This window comes from Tenrec ecaudatus, chromosome 1 (genome assembly GCF_050624435.1).
Source record: "Tenrec ecaudatus isolate mTenEca1 chromosome 1, mTenEca1.hap1, whole genome shotgun sequence".
Classification (NCBI taxonomy): Eukaryota; Metazoa; Chordata; class Mammalia; order Afrosoricida; family Tenrecidae; genus Tenrec; species Tenrec ecaudatus.
In genome coordinates this window covers 232,609,341-232,633,662 of record NC_134530.1, presented here as the reverse complement: position 1 = coordinate 232,633,662, position 24,322 = coordinate 232,609,341, and the positions used below count along the sequence as shown (strand labels likewise).

Sequence of the window (24,322 nt, the reverse complement as noted above, 5' to 3'; positions counted from 1 at the left end):
CCTAGCTGGGTGTGGTGCAGGTGTAAATGCCCTAGGCTAAGTGGAGTGGTCTGGAAGTTAGCAGTAGTGAGTGAGAGACCAAGAAAGAGACAACGAGGAGAAAAATAAAAGCATGTGGGGTGATGGGGAGTTGGTTGGGGTGGGGGTGGGGGGAGAGGGTATATAGTGATGAGATGGGAACAAATGCAACAATGTAGCTGAGTCCTGATCCCCACCAATGGAGCTACAAGGGTTTAATCCCTGTTCTGAAGCAGCAGCTGCAAGCTGTGGCTGTGTTGAGAAAAAGCCCATGTGCAGCCCTCCAAGATGGAGGGGTTGGACAGAGAGGAGATGGAAACAAGAGCATCAATGTAACTGAACCCCTATCCCTGCCATGGAGCTGCAAGGGTCCAGTCCCTGTCCCAAGGTGGGTGGTGGCAAACTGTGGCTGTGTTGACACCAAGCTGCCCTACAGGCTCCAAATGGTCCTGGCTATGGCAGAGACACTGGTAGGGCCAAAGTCAAGCCCCAGCCAGCCTCCACTGAGGTAAGCCAAAAGCCCCCAGCCCCTCAAAAACCCATGGGTCTGTGCCTACTTATCTTTATGATGCTCCTCCTGCATTCCAGCAGTGTTGAATTTCCCTCTAAGCAACTCTCCTGGGCTGAATTCTGCGTAGTCCCTCTGGTATGTGTTACTCCATCGCCATTTTTCCGGAAGTCCTGAGATACTATCTTGAACCTTCAAATTTCCTCAACCCTTCAGGCTAAAGAAGAGCCTTTTCTCATGGCTTGTTCTCCTCAAGACCTGGCTCCACCATTCATTGACTCCACCAATACCCAGTGTCAGCTTGGGACGTAGTACACACCAAAATAGAAGTTCCTGCTCCTGAAAAAGAAGAAAGCTATGTGTTAAAGCTATTGCAGGTCTCATCTCATACATGCTGACAGGAACAGGGGGAACTTGGGAGTGCACCGTGAGTATGCTATATATATTTGGGAATGGGGGTGGGTTGAGCAGAAAACTCAATAGAGGAGAATCCAGTGATTTGGGACCATGAATATAGAACTCACAAATGGAATGTTTCAGCAAGCATCCTTGGACTACTCCTAATAGTTTGCTAATAGCTCTTTGAAATATAGACTCAACAATGGTCTATAATCACAGTGGAGAAGCAAGACCTTTTGTGTATTATTAAGGAAGGGATCAGAAGTTTTATATTGTGTGTTTCAAAACCCACCACTTGATTGGTATTCAGGGTCAGCCCAGCAGCCTCTTCCATCACTGAGGAAATTAAAAATGGATGAGTAAGGGGCCTACCTTGAGGAGTGGTAGATCTACCTTTATGGAGCCCTGGTGGTGTACTGGGTTATGCACTGGGTTGCTAACTGCAAGTCAGTAGTTCATAACCACCAGCTGCCTCACAGAAAAAAGATGAGGTTTTCTACTCTCATAAAGATTTGGCCTCAAACTGACAGGAGCAGTTCTACTTTGTCCTATAAGGCCACACTATGAGTTAAGATCAATTTGATGGCAGTGCGAGGGCTATCTTTTTAAACAAGCAATGATATGCACTACAGATTAATTGTAAGCACAATTAAGCCCATGCTTGGCTTGCTTATTGGGAACTCCAGCTCTGTGATCGACTGTAAATTTGAAAAGAGGCTTTGATACTGTAGGAAGGTACTGTGGGCTGGAAGAGAGACAGATGCCAGCCAGGCATATAGGCAGGATCTTTAAGATGGTGGAAAAATGTGATGTTGCTCATTGCAGATAAGTAAGGAAGCACAAGTAAGCCCATGCTTACCTTGTTTACTGGGTAATCTGACACTGCTAACCAAGGTCGGTGGTAGTAGAAAGGCTGGCATGGCACTCAGCTCCCTAATATAAATGGAGTTAATAAAAATCTCAGAACTGTAGAGATCAGGTAGAAGGATTTAACTTTTATGAACAAAGGGACTTTCCCAGCAGGGACTTAGGGTACTGACTGATTGATTGTCACGTTCCTGGGGGAAGGGTACCTATATTATCCAAATTCGGCTACTTTTCCCTTGATAATCACCAACACTATTTTCATCCCCTTTTAGAGTTTTCATTGTGCAAATTTTCAAACATATACAAAAGTAGGAAAAATAGTATTATTTATTTATTTATTAACAATAGTATAATTCTGTAGTTCTCAGGCTTTAATGTTAAAACACAACTTCTGCTTCAGGAGGTCTGGGGTAGGGAATGAGACTGCATCTCTAACAAGTTGCTAGGTGACACTCAGGGAGCTGGTCGATGAAGGATCTTAGCACAAGAAACTCCATTTTGAATCAGGCGCTTCCATGTTAGTTCTTGAAACTTACCCCTCACCGACTTCCCCCGCCCTTCGGTACACCACAAATGTCCAAAAGTGTGTGTTCTTACTAACAGGATGCTTGCTCAGCTAGTTTTCCCAACTCCCACCCAATTCCCAGAAAATTTAACGACTGCTTCCCTTTTTTTATAATCCCTTGTGTAGGCACATTTCTCCCCCCTCCCCCTGTGCCTGCCAGCCAGGGGCGTATAAGAACACAGCTCAAACTTCCCTCTGCGCGGCTTCAATAACTCAATGCCCTGAGTTGCTGATCCCGCCCACAAGCTTCTCAATAAAGCCTGCTTCTAAAACTTTGTTAATTGGATCTCTGGTTCTGTTTCGTGCCCAAATAAACCTTACAGTCTGTTGACCATATTTTGGGTAGCAAATCTATAATGAACCACTGAGGTAGTTAAAGTTTATTGTGCCAACCTGGCCGATAAACACATGTGGGGTTGATAGAAAGGAGGAGACATAAATGCCTCGGTGAGCCTCGCCTTTCTAGTTCTTGGGTCTCTTGCTGTCTGATGGTCAGACCAGGGTGAAGTTGCCTTAGCCAGTTCCCTGCTTCATCTGGCAAGGCTCACTTCTTGCAAGACATCCTCGAGGAGAAGCCACATGGACCTACTCCAATGCAGCCCTGGGTGATGGAGCAGCTATGTGGAGACCCCTGCCAATGCTGAAATGCTTACACGTTCACTGATTTGGCTTTCCTCCTGCGGTTGGCATCATTGCCTCTGTTTTGTGATATTGAGGTGCACTTTGTAGATTGGTGTTGGACATATGGGTTAATGTTGGACTTGTGGGTTTGGGCAGAACTGGGTTGGGATGCTTTCTTAATGTACACTTACCCTTTATATAAAACTCTCTCTTATACAAATGAATTGCTGTGGATTCGTTTCCCTAGTTTACCCAGACCAACACAACCACATTTTGCGTAGCAAGGGTATAAGGAGCTCTCAAGTACCATAACTCAGCTTCAACAACCACTGACCCAGGCCAATTTTATTTTAACCTCATCCATTCTCATCTCTTTCAGGTTATTTTGAAGTAAATTCCAGACAAATAATATTATTTCCACCTTTAAATATATCACTATCTCTTAAATGAGATGCATATTTTAAAATCATAGCCAGAATACCATTATCGCCCCTTCCCCCAAATTAATAGTGTGATTCCTTAAATCATCTAATTTCAAACTGGGCCCACCCATTTTAAGAGCGATCAGGAGTGCTGTTAATGATTCTCACTCACTGCTATGAAGTTGGTGCTGACTCATGGGGATCCTATAGGACTGGGTAGAACTGCCCCTGTGGGTTTCCAAGGTTGTAAGTGTTTACGGGAGTAGAAAACCTACCATGCTAATGTTTACTTTGGGACAGCAGATCTTGACCAGGACCATCCTAGACAAACTGATATTTATGATTACCCTACCAAGGGGTGAGACAGATGTGCATCCACGTAAGCATGTTCTTGATTTGTATAATAAGAAAAATAGAGTTTAAGACTGTCCTTGGTGATTTCTGAGACTGTAATTCTTTACAGGAGTAGAAAGCCACATCTTTCTCCCATGAGGCAACAGCTGGTTTGATACTGCTGACCTTGTTAGCAGCCTGATGCACTTCCTGATGAGAGGAATTAACTACCCCTGGATTTAATACTAGTTAATTCCTCTCATCAGGAAATGCCTTGTGCTGTCAGCTCCCAACACCCTGGTGAACTCTGGTCTCCAGACCCTCCTCTCATCCAGCCCCATCAGTCGAGTGACTGTTTATTCCAGAGACTATTTCCTCCTACTGTGTTGTTCTGCCTTGAAATCACGTGTGGGCAAATGGAGGGAATGGGGCCCAGGTCTCATGTTTGTGCCCGACTTGTAAAGGAGATTGGGAAGGGGGTTTTGGGATTCTATTTAGGGAGAAAGTACTCACATAATGGGAAATTCCCCAAACATAAGAAGGGTAATCAAAAGAGGGATTACATTTCTGTAACTATTTTTAGATGTCTTATAAAAATAACCCCACAGTTATCTAGTCTAGTGTGACTCATAGGGACCTCAGAGGACACAGTGGAACAGCTCCTTCAGATTTCAGAGACTGTAACTCCTTCTGGGAACAGGCAGCCTCGTCTTCTCCCATGGACCCGCCCTTGGATTTGAACTACTACTCGTGCTGGTAACAATCCGATGCTAAATAAACATATTAATATTTTCAGGAGACGGTGTTCTTCTGTGGGAGAAGAGACACACGAATATAAGAAAAGGGAAGAAATAGTCTTCTGAGGATGAATTGAAGTTGTCGGTAGTGAGGTAACTAATTTCTAAAATATGTCTGCATGCATCTGTATATTTGTACATGCACATGAAAATGTCCATGTATTGGCACCATCTGCTAAAAAGGCAGAGAGGAAAAGATGACTCTGTATCAATGAACACACCTAGAACTTAAATCTTTGTTTTTTTTTAAAAAAAATCAATTTATTGGGGCCTCTTACAACTCTTGTTACAAACCATACATCAATTGTATCCGACATATTCATACATATATTCCATCATTCTTTTCTAGACATTTACTTTCCATTGAACCCCTGGGGAATTTTGCTTGTAAATACCACATGAAAAGGAAGGCTCACTAACCACCTTTGCTATGCATATGAAACGATCTTGCTTACCGGAAACCAAGAGGATTTGAAGCACTTTTGGATGAAAACCAAAGACGACAGAATACAGACTGTTTGCTCAGCTGACAGATGGCTCTTCTGCTACTTTCAGTATGCTTCCCCAACACCACAATCCAAGGCGTCAGTCCTTCTGTGGTCTTCCTTACTCATTGTCCAGCTTTCCCATGCACATGAGCCTTTTGAAAATATTACGCTTAAAAAAAGAAAGAAAATACTATGGTTGGGTCAGGCATGCCTTAGTCCTTAAAGTGACATCTTTTCTTGTTTTAAAAATCATTTTATTAAGGGTTCATACAACTCTTATCACAATCCATACATGTATCAATTGTGTAAAGCACATTTGTGCATTCATTGCCCTCATCATTCTCAAAACATTTGCTCTCCACCTAATCTCCTGACATCAGCTCCTCATTTTCCCCTTCCCTCTCCACTCCCTCATGAACCCTTGTTAATTTATAAATTATCATTTTGTCATATCTTACACTGTCTGACATCTCCCTTCACCCACTTTTCTGTTGTCCGTCCCCCAGGGAGGAAGTCACATGTAGATCCTTGTAATCGGTTCCCCCTTTCCACCCCACTCTCCCTCCACCATCCTGGTATCGCCACTCACACCACTGGTCCTGAAGGGATCATCCGCCCTGGATTCCATTTGTTTCCAGTTGCTATCTGTACCCGTGTACACCCTCTGGTCTAGCCAGATTTATAAGGTAGATTTGGGATCATGATAGTGGGGGTTGGGGTAGGAGAGAAAGCATTTAGGATCTAGAGGAAAGTTGTATGCTTCATTGTTGCTACACTGCACCCTGACTGGCTCGTCTCCTTCCGCGACCCTTCCATAAGGGGATGTCAATTGCCTATAGCTGGGCTTTGGGTCTCCACTCCGTACTCCCCCCTCATTCACAATGATATGACTTTTTGTTCTGATGATGCCTGATACCTAATCCCTTTGAAACCTCGTGATCGCACAGGCTGGTGTGCTTCTTCCATGTGGGCTTTGTTGCTTCTGAGCTAGATGGCAACAGCTGGTTTGATAAACATATTTACCTTCAAGCCTTTAAGACCCCAGATGCTATATCTTTTGATAGTCAGACACCATCAGCTTTCTTTGCCACATTTTCTTTTGCACCTGCTTTGTCTTCAGTGATTCTGTCGGGAAGGTGAGCATCATGAAATACCAGTTTAATAGAACAAAGTATTCTTGCATTGAGGGAGTACTTGAGTAGAGGCCCCATGAAAGTGACATCTTTTCTCTTTAAGAGTTTAACGTGGTTTTGTGCAGCAAATTTGCCTAATGTAATAGTGTTATTTGATTTCCTGACTGCTGCTTTTATGAGGTTTCATTATGGATCTTTGAAAACTTCGATCTTTTCTCTGTTTATCAAAGGTATTGTCTATCAGTCCAGTTTTCGTTTAAAAGGTGCTTGAAATCTTCTTGGTTTTCTGCAAATGTTAGTGAATCTTCCTCCAATCCTGATGCCACATTCTTCTCCATAAACTCCTGTATTTTTAGATTATTGCCTCAGTATACATATTGAGTAAGTATGATGAAAGAGTACAAACCTTAATAATTGTAAAACTCCTCTTGCTGTGATTGAACTATTGAATTATATGATGTGTGTATTATATTCCAATAAAACTGTGGGGAAAAACAAACAAAAGATACAACCTTGGGGCCCATCTGTGGGAAATTAGACATCCCCTTGCAGAAGGGCTGCAGGAAGGAGACAAGCCTGTCAGGGTGTAGTGTAGCAACAATGAAATATGCAATTTCCCTCTAGTTCTTGAATGCTTCCCCCTCCCCCCACTATCATGATCCCAATTCCACCTTTTATATCTGGCTGGACCGGAGGATGTACACTGGCACAGATAGGAACTGGAAATACAGGACAGATGAATCCCTCAGGACCAGTGGAGAGAGTGGCAATATCAGGAGGGTGGAGGGAAGGTGAGAGAGAAAGGGGGAACAGATTACAAGGTCTACATATAACCTCCTCCCTGGGGGATGGACAGCAGAGAAGTGGGTGAGGGAGATGTCAGATGGTGTGAGATATGACAAAATAATAATAATTTATAAATTATCAAGGGTTCTGGGGGAGGGGACAAAAAATGAGGACCTGATGCCAAGGGCTCAAGAAGAAAGCAGGCGTTTTGAGATTGATGATGGCAACACATGTACGAATGTGCTGGACACAATTGATGTATGTATGGATTGTGATAAGAGTTACATGAGCCCCTAATAAAATGATAAAAAAGATACAACTTTGATGCACACCTTTCCTAATTTTAAACAACACTGTATATCCCCTCTTCTATTGGAACAACTGCCTCTAGGTCTATACAGGTTCTGTATGAGCCCATGAGGTACTTTAGAATTCCCAATCTCCTCAGTGGTACCCATAGTTTGTTATGCAGGTTATAAGTAAATAAATAAGCAAGTGGGAAAGAAGGGAGAACCTTAAAAGACACAATTGTAAATGTTTATAATTCAATTGCAAATGTTTATAATTTTGGAAGGGGTTACACAGCTCTTAAAACAATGGCATGAGAACTATTGGAAACAGAGTGTTAAATATTACCTTGTGAAGAACATCCTCTCTCCTGGAAAGCTAACATAAAGTTTCATAAAATTGGGCTACAGATTTACAGTTTGGGTCTAATCCCAGTCTCATTACCAGAAATAGGCAGGAGTGGAGCCTATCCTCTAGACCAGAGAGAACCTCCTGGATCCAGATGACAGCTACAACATCAAAGGGGCAGCAGCAAAACCAGGAGCCAGGGCACGGAACAAAATGATGGATTTCCCAACCCATGAAGCAAATGTAGTTGATGTGCTGTGCAGCAGGCTGGCGTGCAGAGTGCGGTACCTCTGGACACTTCATTGGGGAAACTGGACTTGCTGACCCACAGAAGTAGAGCTGAGTGACTTCAGGCTGAGGCTCACTGGAGTGGGGTGCTTCTGAGCACTTAATTCAGGAAATTTGGCTTGCTGACCCACTGGTGTGGAGCTGAAAGCCTTTGGGAAGAGGCTTACAGGAGTTGGGTACTTCTGAGCATGTAGTTCTGGTTTTTGGGTTTGCTGGCCCATGGCGTTTGAACTGACTGTCTTAAAGTTGAAGTTTACAGCATAGTAGTATGCCATTGTGGACATTTAATACTTAGCAGACTGAAACCTTGTAGCATGTCCTGGTAAAACAACTACCCTGAGCCTTTCTCACTGGTATTACAACTTGTGTTAACTTGCGATGTTAGTCCAGGTAGACTAGAGAAACAAATCCAGGGGGACTCATATGTGTGTAAGAGAGAACTTTATATCAAAGAGTAATTGTACATTAAGAAAACATCCAAGTCCAGTTCAGTTTAAGGCCATAAGTCCAATATTATCCCCGATGTACTATGCCAGTCTATAAATTCTTCTTCAGACTCACGCAGCCATGCAATGATGCCAAATGCAGGAAGATCACAGGCCAGTGGGTGGAAAGTCTTGTGGATCCAGTGTCAGTGGAAGCATCTCAGTGCTGGTGTGGGTCTCTATATAGCCCCTCCAGCTCCATGGCTCTGGCTCCATCAGCTTAGTTCCATGGGCTTTTCAATGGGAAGGCAAAGCTGTGAGAGAGTGGGTCTGGCCTCCAGTGAGCTATTTATCTCCATTGCACCTCCAAATGAGGTCATCAAGCTGCAACCTGATTGACAGGCTAGACTCCACCGCTTCACTTGTAATAGTCTGAAATTGACACCAGATTATGTAACTACCACACTTCCTGAATAAACCATTTAATCATGAAAAAAAAGAAACAAAAAAGAAGAAAGAGCCTCCTAGTTTGGGGTGTTTTGTTGGTTTTTAAAATTTAAAAAAAAAATTTTTTTTTAAATTTTCTCTTTTGTTATTGTTGTTGTTGGTTTTAAACCAATTTGCATGTCTACAAAGAATCCAGCTCCATTTCTGTGACTTTTCCTCTTTTTATAGCCAGTCGGGCCAATGTTCAGATCGGATGGGCGGGGCATCAGATTGGATGGGTGGGGCATCTGGAGGGTTTTAATTTAATTTAAATTTTAAAAAGTAATTTAGTTATACATGTGTTTCTTCTCCTTTGCTTGTGGAATCTAATACATGCCAAGAAAGCCATGTTCTGTGCAGTTGCACAGCCCCCCTCATCATCAGTATCAGTGACAGTATCTCATTTAACCCCCATATCTGTGGTTGTTGTATGTTCTTGTTTAAAAACAACCCCCCGACCACCACCACCCCTCGTTTCTTACCTAAAACTGCATAGTTTTTCAGATCAATGCAGAGTGGGTGCTCAATAAGAAAATCATGATTTTGCAACGATCATAGTCAAGATCTGTTTGGGCAAGTATCATAAATAGATGCTAATCCAGGGGACATGTGGGACAAGGAGCCAGGTATTTGCATGGTGTTGAAACGTCTTCTTCCAGATTGTGTGTTTATTGCATGGAGAAAAACAGTAACCTTCCAGTGAAGAAACTGGGCATTTGGGCCAGATGATCAGGTTAACATTACCAGAGCTGGGGAGACGGACATCAGGTGTCTCCACATGTGCCGTCCTGAGGAGCCACATCCTCTAGGCAGTATTTCATCTGAGAAAGTGTCACCTGAATGTAACCAGGAAGAAACATCAGACCAACCAAAAAGAAGGGTGTGTGTTTTCAAAAAAAAATCCGCTATTTTTAAAAGTCAATATGATAAAAGGAAAAAAAAAAGCTATGAAAATGTTCCAGATATGACAACCGTGGTGCTATCTAATCCTAGACTGACCTGCAGGGGAGAACAGTGGTGTCCGTTACGTTTTGAGGTCGATCGACAAAGCTGGGCCATCGATGCTAGCGTGGATACCAGCACTGCACGTGTGATAGCTTTGTGGAAAGGAGTCACTGTGGTTCAGTAACCTAAGCAACGCTGGGAGGCTCTTGCGGGATCAGGCCGTGTTGGAGTTGGAAATGACTTGACAGTACCTCGCCTTAACCACAAGTCACATGCGAGAAAGGGCAGATTATTATGAAATAAACACAAAAGCATACAAATATAGGGAATAGAGCAGCCCCACTCTTAGTTGGTTCATATAAAAACGCGCGTGTGTGTGTGTGTGTACACAGGAGCATCAGGTTAGCAGTAGGTGAATCCGGGTTAAGGAGATCCATTGTGTGTGTGTGTGTACACAGGAGCATCAGGTTAGCAGTAGGTGAATCCGGGTTAAGGAGATCCATAGTTTCTTTGTACTGTTCTTTTGTTTGTCCTATTCTGAGTGTTTGAAATAGTCGCTGAAGAAAAAAATCAAAGAGAGTTAAATAACTAAAAAATATGACAAATTCCCACTGTAACAACCTGTGAAACAGATAATTTCCATTTTACAAGGAATAGGCTGAGGTTTTTAAAAAAAATTAGTTAACTTGTACAAGGTAATACAACCAGTGAGAGTGAAAAGTAGAATTTAAACTCAGATTCTCTTTTCCCTTCCCTTTTCTTTGTCTCTCTCCTTCCCTCCCTCCCTCTCTTCCTTCCAACAGAAAAACACTCATTAGATGGTAATCACAACGGAATTCTTAGATATCTTTATCATCAGAGTTTTAGGTCCTTGCTGCTTCACACTTTACCTCCGAGGAAAGTACCTGGAATTTCAGATTCATTACAAATATTTTCCTGACCTAGCTCTTCAAGCGAGCCTGGAACACAATGCCTAAAGCCAGGGGAGCCAGCACGAGAGGACCCAGCTGATGCCCGCACGATCCACTGGCAGAGCCAGGGCTCAGATCATGGCTCTTCCTGCCAAGGGCAGGGCTCTAAGGTGCTTTGAGGACACTGGCTAGCAGGAGCCGAAATTTAAAACTTTCTTGGATTACAACTGCGTTTTGCCCGGAGAAGAGGCTCAGCTGCTGTCTCCTCTCCGCCTTCTCTTACAGTGACAGCCTTCAGGGACAAAGGAGCTGTCTGCCTCTCGCCTGTGCCCGCCCCTAACTAGGAAAAGAGCCGTCTTGGACATCCTTGAATTTGGTCTCCGCGAGCCTGTCCAGACCAGATTCGCTGGAGACATGAGTGGTTGCTCAGCTGCCGTGGGGTGCTGTGAAAAAGCTCCCCTTTGGGCACTCTAGAAAGAAAAGGATCGTACATATGTAACAACATTGTCTGTGTGTCCGGCAAGAAAGTGGAATCACACTGACTGCAGCTGCTCTGGTCTGATGAACAGAATCTAAAGTCTTGGCTCTAGAGGCTCACCACTGGGGTCATCCCGAAGTGTCGGTGAGATGTTTCGGAAGGGCCAGAGACCCAGGTGACCTGAAGGGAATTGCATATGTCAGTCTTGCTACCTGGTGGTGAGTGGCTAAGCACTGAACCACGAGCAGAAAGGTCAGTGGTTCAAACCCAACAGCTGCCTAACAGGAGAAAGACGCGGCAGTCTGTGTCTACAAAGATTGTGGTCTTGGTCAGTGCTACTCAGTCCTGTAGAGTCAGAATAGGCTGCAAACAATGGGTCCTCTGAGCTTAAAGAACCCCGGAGCCGCAACAGTTCAATGTTCCTCGGTTCATCCAGCTGCCTCTCTGGACATTCTGCTCCTGTAAAGATTTTTAATAGAGCTTAAATTCTGAGTATGAGGTTTGCGGAAGGCCCTGGTTTATAGTGGGATCCCTAACTCCATTCAGTCTTCACATAGATTCAGCCCCATTTCGTTCTTTCTCACCACTGACCAACAGGTAGTGTGCTTGAAAGTGAATTATTACCACTCCCACAGCCAGCCCAGGAAGGGGTATCTTTACTTTCCGGGACTTACCTGGATGAGCCCTTAATGTAAATTGTGATACTGGGGCAGTGTGGTCATGAATCATACCCTGACTGGCTTTGTAGGAGGGTCCTGGAACAATCTTGTAAAACTTTTCTATCCGCAAGCATAGAGGTGCCCCAATCACGGTCCCTTTCCCACTTCTGTCGTCCTGCCTGCATCTGTGCTGAACGGATCTGTTGCTGCCAGTCAGGATGGTGTGACAGTGTCCTTTGTTCTCCAAGTTCTATTTCGGTGTTCAAGTTTTTGTACCCCCTGGATACCATTATGACCGCCTGCTGATGGTCTTGCTTACCCGATGCTTTGTCGTTGTTTGTCCTTGTCCTTTTAAAGACAATAAATGTGCCTCTATACATTATATTTGAATTTGGGGTCTCTGGGTCACTATGAGTCGGAATTGACTCAATGGCAGTAAGTTTTTCAATGACACCTGATGACAAGGGCAACAACAAAAATCTTAGCTCTCCTAATCTTCTAGGTGAGGCAGAGAGCAGACCGTAGGTCCTTGGTGAAGGCTATAGGGTACGTATCATAAATAATTATGAACATTGTCAGCACAGACTCATGGTGACCCCATGCGTAATTGGGTTGGGCCATTCCAATCCATAGCGTTTTTACTGGCTGATTATCAGAAGTAGGCAGAATACTCAGCCTTTTTAAAGATCTTTCTTCATCATCCATCTTTGGTTAAGAGTTCCACGGAAACTTGTTCTATGTCATAGTTGAGCACCCCAGCCTCCGCTGGCAGATAGGTGGTCTCTGCACATGAACTGCATTGGCTGGAGTAGAACCCAGGTCTCCCATAGAGAAGGCAAGAATTCTACCATCAAGCCACGTCTACCATTTATTTGTGGAAATGAGGTTTGGATCATCTTCCCTAGCGTGGGAGCACCTGTTCCATCATGCCAGGCCACCCTGAAAAGCTATGGTCAGACTTGGCCTGTGTACAGTGAGGGCCCTGTGTCAGCAGAAAGCAGACATTGCTCTCTAAGGGTGGGGGGTGGAAAGTTCAATGAACTATATTTTTGAAGGGACTGTTGACAGAAGTGAGGTTAAGCAAACCATCAAGGGTTGGTGATGAAGCTGGAGGCTGTGATTACTCTGAGGCCTGAAGGTGCCCAGTGAGGACATGGGTGTCAACCTCCAGGGCTCCGGGCGAGCAGAAAGTGGATTTGGGGCAGAGACTAACCAGTGCACCTCTGCTATTCCAGAAGATGGAATATGGTTTACTGTGCCAGGTGACAAAGTCCAGGAGACGGTGGCTGCCTTCATTGTGAAGCTCTGTCTGTGATAGGCCAGTACCTGTACACCCACAAAGTGTTCTTGTTGTTAGGTGCCATCAAGTCGCTGTCATGGTGACCCCCTGCACAGCAAAACAATGCACTGCCCACTTGAGCCCATTGCTGCAGTCACGGTGTCAATCCAGCTTGTCAAAAGTCTTCCTCTTTTTCACTGCTCCTCTATTTACCAAGCACAATCTCTCTCTCTCTGGGGACTGGCTTTGGACATAACATGTCCAAGATACATGACACCTGGTCTTGCCATTGTTGCTTCCAAGGAGCAATGTGGTTGTCCAGGCCAGATGTGTGTGTTCTTTTGGCAGCCGTGGTACTGCCGGTATTCTTTGCCAACACCACAGTTCAAATGCATCTATTCCTTTCAATCTCATTCAGTAGCTTTCACTTGTATATGAAGCAATTGAAAGAACCGTGACTTCTAAAATTGATTGTGGCGATGACGGCGTAACTCTTTTTAATATGATTGAACTGTTGAATTATATATGTGAGTTATATGTCAATAAAACTGTTTACAAAGGTAAGAAAATGCCATGGCTTGGGTCAGGCACACCTTAGTCCTCAATGTAACATCCTTGCTTTTCAGCAATTTTAAGAGGTCTTGTGCAGATTTACCCCACGCAGTGAGTCATTTGATCTCTTGATGGCTAGTTTTATGAGCGCTGATTGCAGATCCAAACAAAATTAAATTCTGGACAACTTCAAACGTTTTCCCATTTATCATCTCCATGTTTCTTGGTAGCACAGTGGTTGTGCAATGGGCTGCTAACTGCAAAGTAAGCAGTTCATAACCACGAGGTAATCCATGGGATAAAGAAGAGGCAGTCCACTCCGGTTAATAGTTAGTCTTGGAATCCCACATGGGCAATTCTACCCTGTCCTACAGGGTCGCTATGAGTCAATCAACTCAATGACAGTGGAGTGGGGCACAGTGAGGCAGAGGGAGAAAGGGAGTGAGGAAAGGAGAGAGAGAGAACATGATGTTATGTATTGGTCCAGTTGTGAGGATTCTGTGTTGTTATTGGTTTTTTGTTTTTGTTTTTTACATGGAGTTGTAACCCACACTGAAGGCTGCAATCCTTGACCTTCATCAGCAAGTGCTCCAAGTCTCCTCACTTTCAGCAAGCAAGGTTGGGTCATCTGCATATCACCGGTTGTTAATAAACCTTCCTCCAATCCTGATGCCACATTCTTCTTCATATAATCCTGCTTCTCTGATGATTTTCTCGGAATACAGCATGCAGATTGAATAAACATGGTGAGAAGACACAACTCAGACACATATCTTTCCTGATTTTAAGCCTTGCTCTGTTTGCACAACGACCTCTTGACTTAGGTACAAATTTAACGTGAGCACGAGTAAGTGTGCTGGAATTCCCATCTTAAAACAATCAGCAATTCATTATGAACCACACAGTATAATGCCTTGGTACAGCCAATAAGACACAAGTAAGCATCCATCTGACATCAGCAGTGACATACCTTGTCTCACCTCCTCTTCTGAATCCGACCCAAATGTCTAGTAGTTTCCTGTCGATGTACTGTTGCAACCATTGTTGAATGATTTTCAGCAAAATTTTACTTGCATGTCATATCAATATATTCTATAATTTGAGCATTCTGCTGGGTCACTATTCTTTAGAGTGGGTGCAAATATGGATCTCTTCCATATTTCTTGGTATAGATGAATGAGTGCTTTTGGTGCTTCATCAGTTTGTTGAACTATTTCCTTTGGTATTCCACCAATTCCTGGAGCCTTGTTTTTGGCTAATGCTTTTAGTTCACCTTGAACTTCTTCCTTCAGCATCATTTGTTCTTGCTCATATGCTACCTCCTGAAATGGAGGACTGTTCATTTGTTCTTTTTGATACAGTGACTCTGTATTCTTTCCATCTTCTATTGATGCTTCCTAAATCATTCAATATTTTGCCCACAGAATCTTTCAATATTTCAACTTGAGGCTTGAATTTTTTTCTGGAGTTCTTTCAGTTTAAGATATGCTGAGTGGTTTTCTGCAGCATCTTCTTCTGCAGATAGAGTCAGGTTAAAATTTAACTTTTTGCCATTTGTTTTCCCTTTTGACCAATTTTTATTTATATGTGTTTATTTTTAAAGTTTAATAAATCATTTTATTGGGGCCTCTTGCAGCTCTTATAACAATCCATACATCAATTGTAACAAGCACATTTGTACATATGTTGCCATCATCATTTCTAAAACATTTTCTTACTACTTGAGCTCTTGATATCAGCTTCTCTTTTTTCTCCCCTCCCACCCTCTAGAACCCTTGATAATTTATAAAATTATTTTTATTTTCCTATTTTACACTGTCCACTGTCTCCTTTCACCCACGTTTCTGTTGTTCGACCCCCTGCGGGAGGATGTTGTATGTTGATCATTGCGATCAGTTCCTCCTTTCTCCCTCTTCTCTCCCCACCTTGCCCCTACCTTCATAGCATTGCTACTCTCATTACTGTTCCTGAGGGGCTTATCTGTCCTGGATTCTGTATGTCAAGAGCTCTTATCTGTACCAGTGTGCATTCTCTGGCCTAGCCAGATTTATAAGATAGAACTGGGGTCATGATAGAGTGGGGGGGGGGGGGGGTTAGGGAGCCTCAAGGAACCAGAAGAATGTTGTGTGTTTCTTGGGTGCTTGTGACCTTCCTTGTGACCTTTCTGTAAAGGGATTTTTTAGACCCATTTTTAATTTGTTCTAGTTTGTATTACTTTCTTCCATTTGTGGGGGCGGGGGCGGTTTGAGGTTTTTCTATGCCTTATTCTGTTCTTGTTTTTTTAATGATTTTCTTTACATGAAACAGAATAGGTAAATCGACTGAGACAGCATCTAAATGAATAGTTTCCTAGAATGATCACAGAGGCGGTTGGGAGAAATGAGGAGCTCATCGTAATGGATACAAGAATGAAGAAAAGGTTCTAAAATTGATTGCGGTGATGAACGCACAACTCTCCTTAATATATTTAAACCATTTAATTATGTGTTATGTGAATTAATTTTATTAAAACTGTTAATGAAATAAATTAAACACATTTGAAAAATAAGAACGATCAACATCGAGAAAACCCTCTGGCACAGTTTTACTCTGTAACAAGTGAAGTTGCCATGAGTCAGAATTAACCTGACAGCAACTGGTGGGCGTTTTTGTTTTGTCTTTTTTAATCTAGAGGAGAAAACCGAGGCAGAGAAGCTAAGTGCTTTCTCAAGCTCATTCCAGTCACCTCTCAGGGTCCTGATCTTTTTATGGGAAAGAGGAGTGTAGGAACATAAAGTCAAATGTCAACAGGCCTGTCAGGTCACAGAAGTGAGTGAGGGGGCTGAGTGGGGACAGCGGCACCCAGGGGTGCCCAGGTTCCTCTGGAGAGGGCAGCTGCAGTTCAGCATCCACCAGCTATTGACCAAGGGCTAGAGTTCTCAGCGCTATGGTTTTAAAGACAAACTTGGCAGTCGAAATAGTCAAGGGAAATGTTGGCATTTCTCAAAAATTGGCAGCGGATGTCATCATAAAACAGTGAAGATGTATGTAGGGGCCATGTTGAGCCCACAAGGTTGGGCTAGCCCCACTTGGACTAGCTGGTTTCCCTGTTCCCTTCTCCTCCTCCTGGTCATCTTGGCTTTGGTAGGATTCATGTGTGCAGACTCAAAGCCCTTGCTTGCCCTTAGGGGAAATGAGTACTTAGGTGACCCAGAATTGAATTAAGGTGTAGTCAGGACAAGGAGCACTGCAGAGACTTGGCCAAGCCATTGTAACTCCGTGTCTACTACTTGACCTGAAAACTGGTCTACAGAAGCTCTGTAAAAGATTACATAGGATATGCATGAGGACCTGACAGGAAATAATGAGTTAGCTACAGACCAGAGACATTGTGTTTCACAGGCACCATTACCTTCCCTACCCCAGCAACAAGAAACAACAACAAAAACATTGCCACCAAGTTGCTTACGACTCGTGGAAACCCCATGTACTCCAGCGCAGACATGCTCCTTTGGGTTTTTATTTCTATTTCGTTTGTTGGTTCTGCAATCTGTATGGAGACAGGTTGCCAAACTTTTGTTCCTCAGCACCCTTGGGTAGTTTTATATTGCCAACCTTTAGATTAGCATCTAAGTACAAAAACCTCTTTTGGCTACCCATAATGCATCTGAAAAACTCCAAACTCATTGGCATTGAGCCAATTCCAACCCATAGTCGCCTTATAGGACAGAGTGGAATTTCCCGTAGGCTTCTGTAATCGTCCAGAAGCAGACTGCCTCATCTCTCGCTGCAGGGAGGGCTGGCGAACCACTGGTCTTTCGATGAGCTGCCCATCACAGTTAGCTCAGTATGAGGTGTCTGTGCCGTGTACATGATGCCAGAGTGCCATGCTGGTTTCTTTGCTCTGTAACATGCTAGACCTGGACATGATAAGTACTGTTCTTCCTGGCACTAGAGGCTGCTCTGTAGGGTCAGGGCCCTGGTCGGGAGGTAGGGAAATTTCCATCCCTGGAGGACGGGAGTAGCCTCCTCTGCTCAGGAGGGTTTGGGTGGCACAATTAGTAGGAACGTCTGTACTCAATGCCTCATAGCTGTGTGCAAAAATTCCAGTGGGTCCACTTTTAGTTGCGGCTAATGAAAGTTAAAAATCTCTCCAGACTGCCCAAAATACTCACAGTGAAGTTTCCCAAGTGGGGCTTTATGGACTGCGCTGCTGATTAAAGAATGCCTTATCTACTCAGGCTCCTCTTTCACCAAAGCCTTTATGCATGTGTGCTTTGGGCTGCTGGCTCTCTTTCATGACTGAGCGCAGACTGCTTATGTTCCGAGCACGGGATTTAAGGCAGCTGCTTGCCAGCTCCGAGCAAGCCAGAGCCAGGTCATCTGGGGCCAGAAGTAGAGGGAGCCCCAGGGAAGAGGAGTAAACAAGGAGGAGGCAGTCCTTTCTGGGAGCACCTGGGTGGGTCAGGGGTGAGCTGGGGGAGAGGGGGGCGGGGACTTTTACCAGGAGAAGAATGAGTGCGTTCCAGGTTGGCTGAGGTGGAGGAAGGAAAGTAAGACAGCGAGTGAGACTTCCCCAGCCCGTGGAATAAAGAAAAGCATGCAGTTGTAAAGCGAGGACGCAGAGCAAGGGAGGGGGGCGGGCTGGGGGAGTGTGTGTGTGGCGCTGAGTTAAAACGAGATCCACTCCATGCAGATCAAGGAAATGCTCTGAGCATGTCACCAAAAAAGAGTGGAGATGTATGTAGAGCCTTATTTAGTCCACGAGGTTAGATTTGCCAGTGCAGGAAGGAGCCTCTGTGGGCAGACCCCGAAGTGCAGTTTCCAAAGTGATGGGAGAGTCACCTTTAGAGCTGAGAAGAGCTCTCCTTAGACTGGAGACTAGGCCCTGTCGCTACCTGCAGGGTGGTCCTGGACACACAGCACATCCTTGCCCACGAGTAGTCTGTGTAAAGTAGAGGGTTGGACAAGACCCTTAGTTCTTAAGCTGGGTTTCCCATTAGAGTCCCCAGAAGAACTTAAAAAGTACCCGTGTCTAGGCAATACTCCAGAGGCTGAGGGATGGGCCAGGGGATTGGTATTCCACAAACTGTCATAGTGTATGCAGCCAGGTTTGAGACCCGCCATCCTACATGGTCCCCAAAAGTCCCAGTCAACCTGACATTCATCAAGTCTTTAAGGAAAATAGAGGCATTGAAAGGCAGTGCAGAGCAGAAGCCGGGCATGGACCAGGATGTCTCCTGAGAGTTAGTTACGGTGTCCTTAATATTTAGTCATTTGAGACCCAAACAAGCGTTGCTGCCAAGTTCCAGCCAGCTCAGTTTCTCTTTCTCCCCATTCAGGCATTCATTTCATGAATATTTATGGAGCATTCATCATGTGTCTGGTACCATTTTACATGCTAAGGATGCTGACATGAACAAGACCGTTGCTTTCCTGGGTTCCCCTCTCGGGCCTGGTCTGAAAGCACATGGCGAAAGAGGACATCTAAGGCGAGGGAGAGCAGGGAGTCCTGGGATCTGTTGAGTCAGTGTTCCCCAGCTTATACATTATGTCTCCAAATCCTTGCGATTGCAGCAGACCTGCCCCTGGCCCCTCAATCCTGTCTTTCTTCTCTCCTTCTTCCTCCTCCAGTCAGTGAAGTTCTGCTACTCCCTGAGCCTGAATCAACACTCACACATCTGTCCCGTCTCTTCCAACTCAACCATGAACTCCTTACAGACCCAGATGGGGTCTTGAGCAGTGCTGGTATTCAAATAATGGAAAAACTGGTCGCTGCACTAACGATCATTTTAAGTAGAAAAACACAATCTACCAAAAGGTAGTTATGATTTCATACAGTTAACACAATAAAAGTACACAAAACTAGATTATGTTATAAGAGTTTCAAAGCACTAATGCAAAAATGTTAACTGATACCCGAAAAAAACAAAACAATGAAACTGTTATTTAAGGTCTTCCCAAATTGCTTCTTGCTTGGCGTCCTCACTTGACGACGTGTGATTTAGCCCCAGTCGTCTTTTCCCCGGAGGAGTAGAACCCACTTCCTTTAGAGGTAGGCCAGTGAGGTAACAGTCAGTGTGTTTGGTAGATTAGAAACAGTTATGGCAGGAGGGGGCAGGTGGAAGGTTCTGCTGCAAGATCCTGGGGCTAGGCTCCAGTGCCCACCCCACCCTGGCCCCCTTGCATCCACCCTGCAAGCCCGGCCCAGCCATGGTCAAGGTGATCCTCATCTTCAACAACCATGAGAAGCCGGGGCTCTACAAGTTTACCAGCCTGACAATGTTCCCGTGAAGTCTATGTACTTTTTCGACATTGGTAACACAATACGGATACACTGAAGCCGGTGAGCGAAGATACAGAGCAACCAATCATCAGGGAGACCTTCCACGGGGAGTCTAAGATGAAAATGTTTGCCATTTCCTAGAAGGAGGGTTCTTAACAGGAGGATCTGACAGCAAACTAACATCGAGACAGAACACAACATTCCATTTTGTCTCCCGTGTGGATCCTTCAGAAAGTGAACTTGGCATTTTAGATCCAGTTCAAGTATTTGTGGAACCATGAGACAAGTGTTTTGGAAACATCTGTGGACTGGATTTAGTGTTCCATGTAGATAAGGTTTGCATTATTCGTGCAGAATGGTGACGGAGATGGTGCTGGGGACCCCTGCCAATGAGACAGTTACACCCGCTGATGCACACGATGAACCCGCGGAATCGGAGGCTGGCTCAGCAGGAGCGCCAGCCCGCGCTGCATCAGCTGTAAAGCACGTGAGTCTTCCTGAAATAGTAATCTTGGCGGCATCAGTATTAAAGCGCCAAACCTGCCCTCTTTTAAATGAAAAAAATCTAAAAGGTAAGTCCAGGGGAGAAAGTCATTCAGGTTTACCATGCAGTTGCTTACCAAAAACAGGGAAGGAGAGTCTTAACTTTCGTTCTTAGATTTACGTCAAGTACTGTATAGAAGGTGTGCAAAATCAGTATGTGAAATTCAATGTTACTTTTCTTGCTCTGTAATCTTAAAGAAATTGAGTAATTCTTGCGTGTTTCTGTTGTTGTTTTTTCCTTTTCTAAACTGCAGTCCTATGCTCACCTAAGGCATGCCTCTCGGTATTGGCTGTTCCAGTCGCTTGAAAAGTGTTTGAGATATTTCTCTAATTATGTACAACCCCAAACGTTGGTGTTTTGTATGGATTACAAGGACAGCATTCCTTAGCTCCTTCTGCTGTTTGTCATGATTGTTAAAGAACAAACTATGTATTGCATGAAAATAATATGACCTTTTTCTCTTAGTTTCAATAAACTCCAAGGTAATTGGACTTATGAAGAACCTTTCTGTTTGCCTGATATCTACTTTAGCAATAATTTGTTGTATGCTCTCTGATTCAACAAAGTAAATAAAAGTATACTTTCTCACTTAAAAAATAAAACAAAAACCTCTGAATGAAACAGGCTACTTCTCTTCTCTGAACATGTTAGGTTCATCTTTGGAAAACCCCTTTCACTTCTGCTGAACTCACAATGGTGCTGACAATATATTTAGTTCTCTGAACCCTTTCAGACATTGCGTAATTCACTCATACTATCATGTGGGAATTTGGGGTGTAACACAAAGCTGAAATGAATGACAGCATGTGACCCTCTGCTTGCTTGGCATTTTTCTCTTTATTTATATGTTTATTTACTGAATTACCAAATGCAAGGGAATAAAAATGTAGTATTTCATCAAAAGTATAATGAGTTTTATGAAATGAGTGAATATTACAAGCATAGTTCTTTCTAATATTTTGTACCTGTGGATGGACTGAACATGACTACGGGTACTTAGAAAATGCTGTTGCACAGATGAACATGAAAAAAGTGTAAGAAATGTAAATTAATTACTTCCACATTGGTCAGCTGCCCAGCCTCTCACCTTATAACTCAGGTTATAAGTGCCATTTGAAGAACAACAAAAAATCAGTTCTACCAAACTGATGCAAACCAGCTGAATCACACCACTGGTCTTAAGTCTCTAGAAAGCAGGAATTATAGGTTCGAGTGTACAAGATGGCCTGGATTCAAATCCTGCCTCTGCCTCTTTTTTTTTTTAATTGTTTTATTAGGGGCTCATACAACTCTTATCACAATCCATGCATACATCAATTGTGTAATTTGTACATTCATTGCTGTCTCTGCCTTGGGCTCAACATCCAGCAGCCTCCTCCCCCACCCACCTGAGGTCTTCATCCTCCAAGCAGCGATGCCAACAATGCGTCCCTCGCACAGCTGTGTGAGGAGAAGGTGAATGAACAAGGACAAAGCAAAGGCTAGTCCTGATCACCCGGCCACAAGCGACGAGGACGGCAGCATTGGCGGATGGAGGCCAAAGACTACAGCTTTCAGTGTGGCTGCAGTTCACCCTGAAGAAAACAGAGTTCCTCCTCAGGATAAATGCAGGCAATACTGAAGTGGTCAAGGATTTCATTTTACTCGAGGCCACCAGCAACGCCCCCAGCAGCAGCCGTCAAGAGATTAAACAACGTGTCGCCTTGGGGCAGACACATCTGCTGCAAAAGACCTCTGGAAAAGGTGCAAAGATGCCGCCCTGAGGACTGAGGTGCCCCTGAGCCCCACCCTTTGCAGTCACCTCCTACGCTGTGAAGCAGGACAGTTAGTAAGGAAGACTGAAGAACAGGTGCCTTCGAATTACCATGTTGGTGAAGAATGTGGAATATGCCACGGACTGCTGGGAGAAGAAGCAGATCTGTCTTGAAAGAAACAGTCATAACGCTCCTTGGAAATGAGGAGGGGGAGACTTCATCGCATGCACTTTGAATATGTTGTCGGGGAGATCAGTCCCTGGAAAAGGACATTGGGCTTGGGAACGTAGAGGGGCAGCCAGAAAGAAGCTTCCCAGTGAGGTGAATCGTCACAGTGGTTCCAACATACCCACAGTTGTGTGGATGGCATAAGTCGTGCGGTGTTTGGTTGTGTCTGGTGTTGCATAGGGTTGCTGTGCTTCCTGATATGAAGTTTACTGTGCCAACCTGGCCAATAAACACATGTGGAGTTAATTGAAGTTCAGAGAGATAAATGGCTCGGTGAGCCTCACCTTTCGAGTTCTCGGGTTTCTTGCTTTCTGTTGGTCGGACCAGGGTGCAGCTGCCTTAGCCAGTTCCCTGCTTCAGCTGGCAAGACTCACTTCCTACAAGATATCCCTGAGGAGAAGCTGCATGGACCTACCCCGATGTAGCCCCGGGTGCTGGAGCAGCCGTGTGGAGAACCCTGCCAGCATTGAGATGCTTACACATTCACTGATTTGGCTTTCCTCCTGTAGTCAGCATCACTGTGTGTGTTTTGTGAGATGGGGGAGGACTTTGTGGATTGGTGTTGGAGATATGGGTTAATGGATTAATGTTGGACTTGTGGGCTTGGGCAGCACTGGGTTGGTATGTTTTCTTGATGTGCACTTAACCTTTATATAAAACTCTGGCTTTTCCCGTCATATTGGAAACTGTGGAGGCCTGCTGGAACAGGACTTCTAAACAGCAAATATGTCTGGAAGGCTGTGGTCCAAGGCCATTTCTGCTGGCTATAAATGGGGTCTACGGAACCAAAGGGAGCACACGGCTCTTCTTAAAACTGAAGGTGTTTACGCCCTAGATGAAACGGAATTTTATTTAAGCAAGAGATGTGCTTATGTGTACAAAGTGACTCCTGGCGGCAAACCTGGCAGCAAACCTAACAAAACCAGAGTCATCTGGGGAAAGGTAACTCGTGCCCACGGAAACAGTGGCAGGGTTCAGGCCAAATTCCGGAGCAACCTGCCTGCTAAGGCTCTAGGACACAGAATCCGTGTGAAGCTGTACGCCTCAATAATTTAATCTTAAAAGTAAATAAATAAATAAAATCGAAACAACAACAAAAGTCTCTTACACATGAGTTTCTGTGGATTTGCTTCTCTAATGTACACACTTCAGAACGCCCTGGACAGCACCTACCAGCAACAGCAGTGTCAGTTGCTATCCCAAGTAGACCCGGCGTGGTGGGTTGTTTCAGTCAATAGGGATTCCGTCTTTTCTCATGTAAAACTGAGCAGAACTGGAAGGGGTACTGTGCTTCACGTCATCATCTTCAAGGGCTGGCTGCACTGCAGCCCACAAGGAGAGCCTGGCGAGTGGGAGAGAGGAGGATTGCCCAAGAGGCTTCTTGCTTCACTGGGGCATGTAAGGCCTGGCATCACTTCTAACCCCTTTCTATGGGCCAGAACTCAGTCGCATGCTCCAGGGAGTCTGAGAACTGTGGCCAGGAGGGACACTGGAGGGTCTGGGGTATCTTCTTAACTGGCTAGGGTGTCTTTTCCCTATCTCAAGCCCTAGTACCCATGCACTCTGCTGTCTGGGAACACTGCCCACCCACAGGCCCACAGCACACCCCTATTTCCTTTCTGACCTTCTCCAGTTACTCTTCTCCTCGTCCTGCTCTCTCTCAACAGTCCCTACACTGGACTGAACTCTTGTGATGGGAGAAAGGTTCATTGTTTGGCCATTGAGTTTTGGTGGGGCCACTGCAGTGATTCTGTGACAGCGGGCAGGGAGGCTGCTGGAGGAGGAGGAATCTGGGGAAGAGAGCCATGACCACCATCCCTGGCCACCATGGCCATGGAGTAGAATTGCCCCACCGGGTTCCAAGGCCTATAAATCCTTGTGGGAACAGCCCCCTTCATCTTTCTTTCATGGAGTCAATCAGGGTGGCAGATGTGT

The 24,322-nt window shown here is 44.6% G+C and overlaps 2 pseudogenes; both read left to right on the top strand.

Moving 5' to 3' along the window:
• The first annotated feature begins 19,788 nt into the window (after positions 1–19,788).
• On the top strand, positions 19,789–20,419 carry LOC142437373 (AP-3 complex subunit sigma-1-like; annotated as a pseudogene).
• A 2,694-nt stretch (positions 20,420–23,113) lies between these two features.
• On the top strand, positions 23,114–23,443 carry LOC142437372 (large ribosomal subunit protein eL33 pseudogene; annotated as a pseudogene).
• Positions 23,444–24,322: the final 879 nt, after the last annotated feature.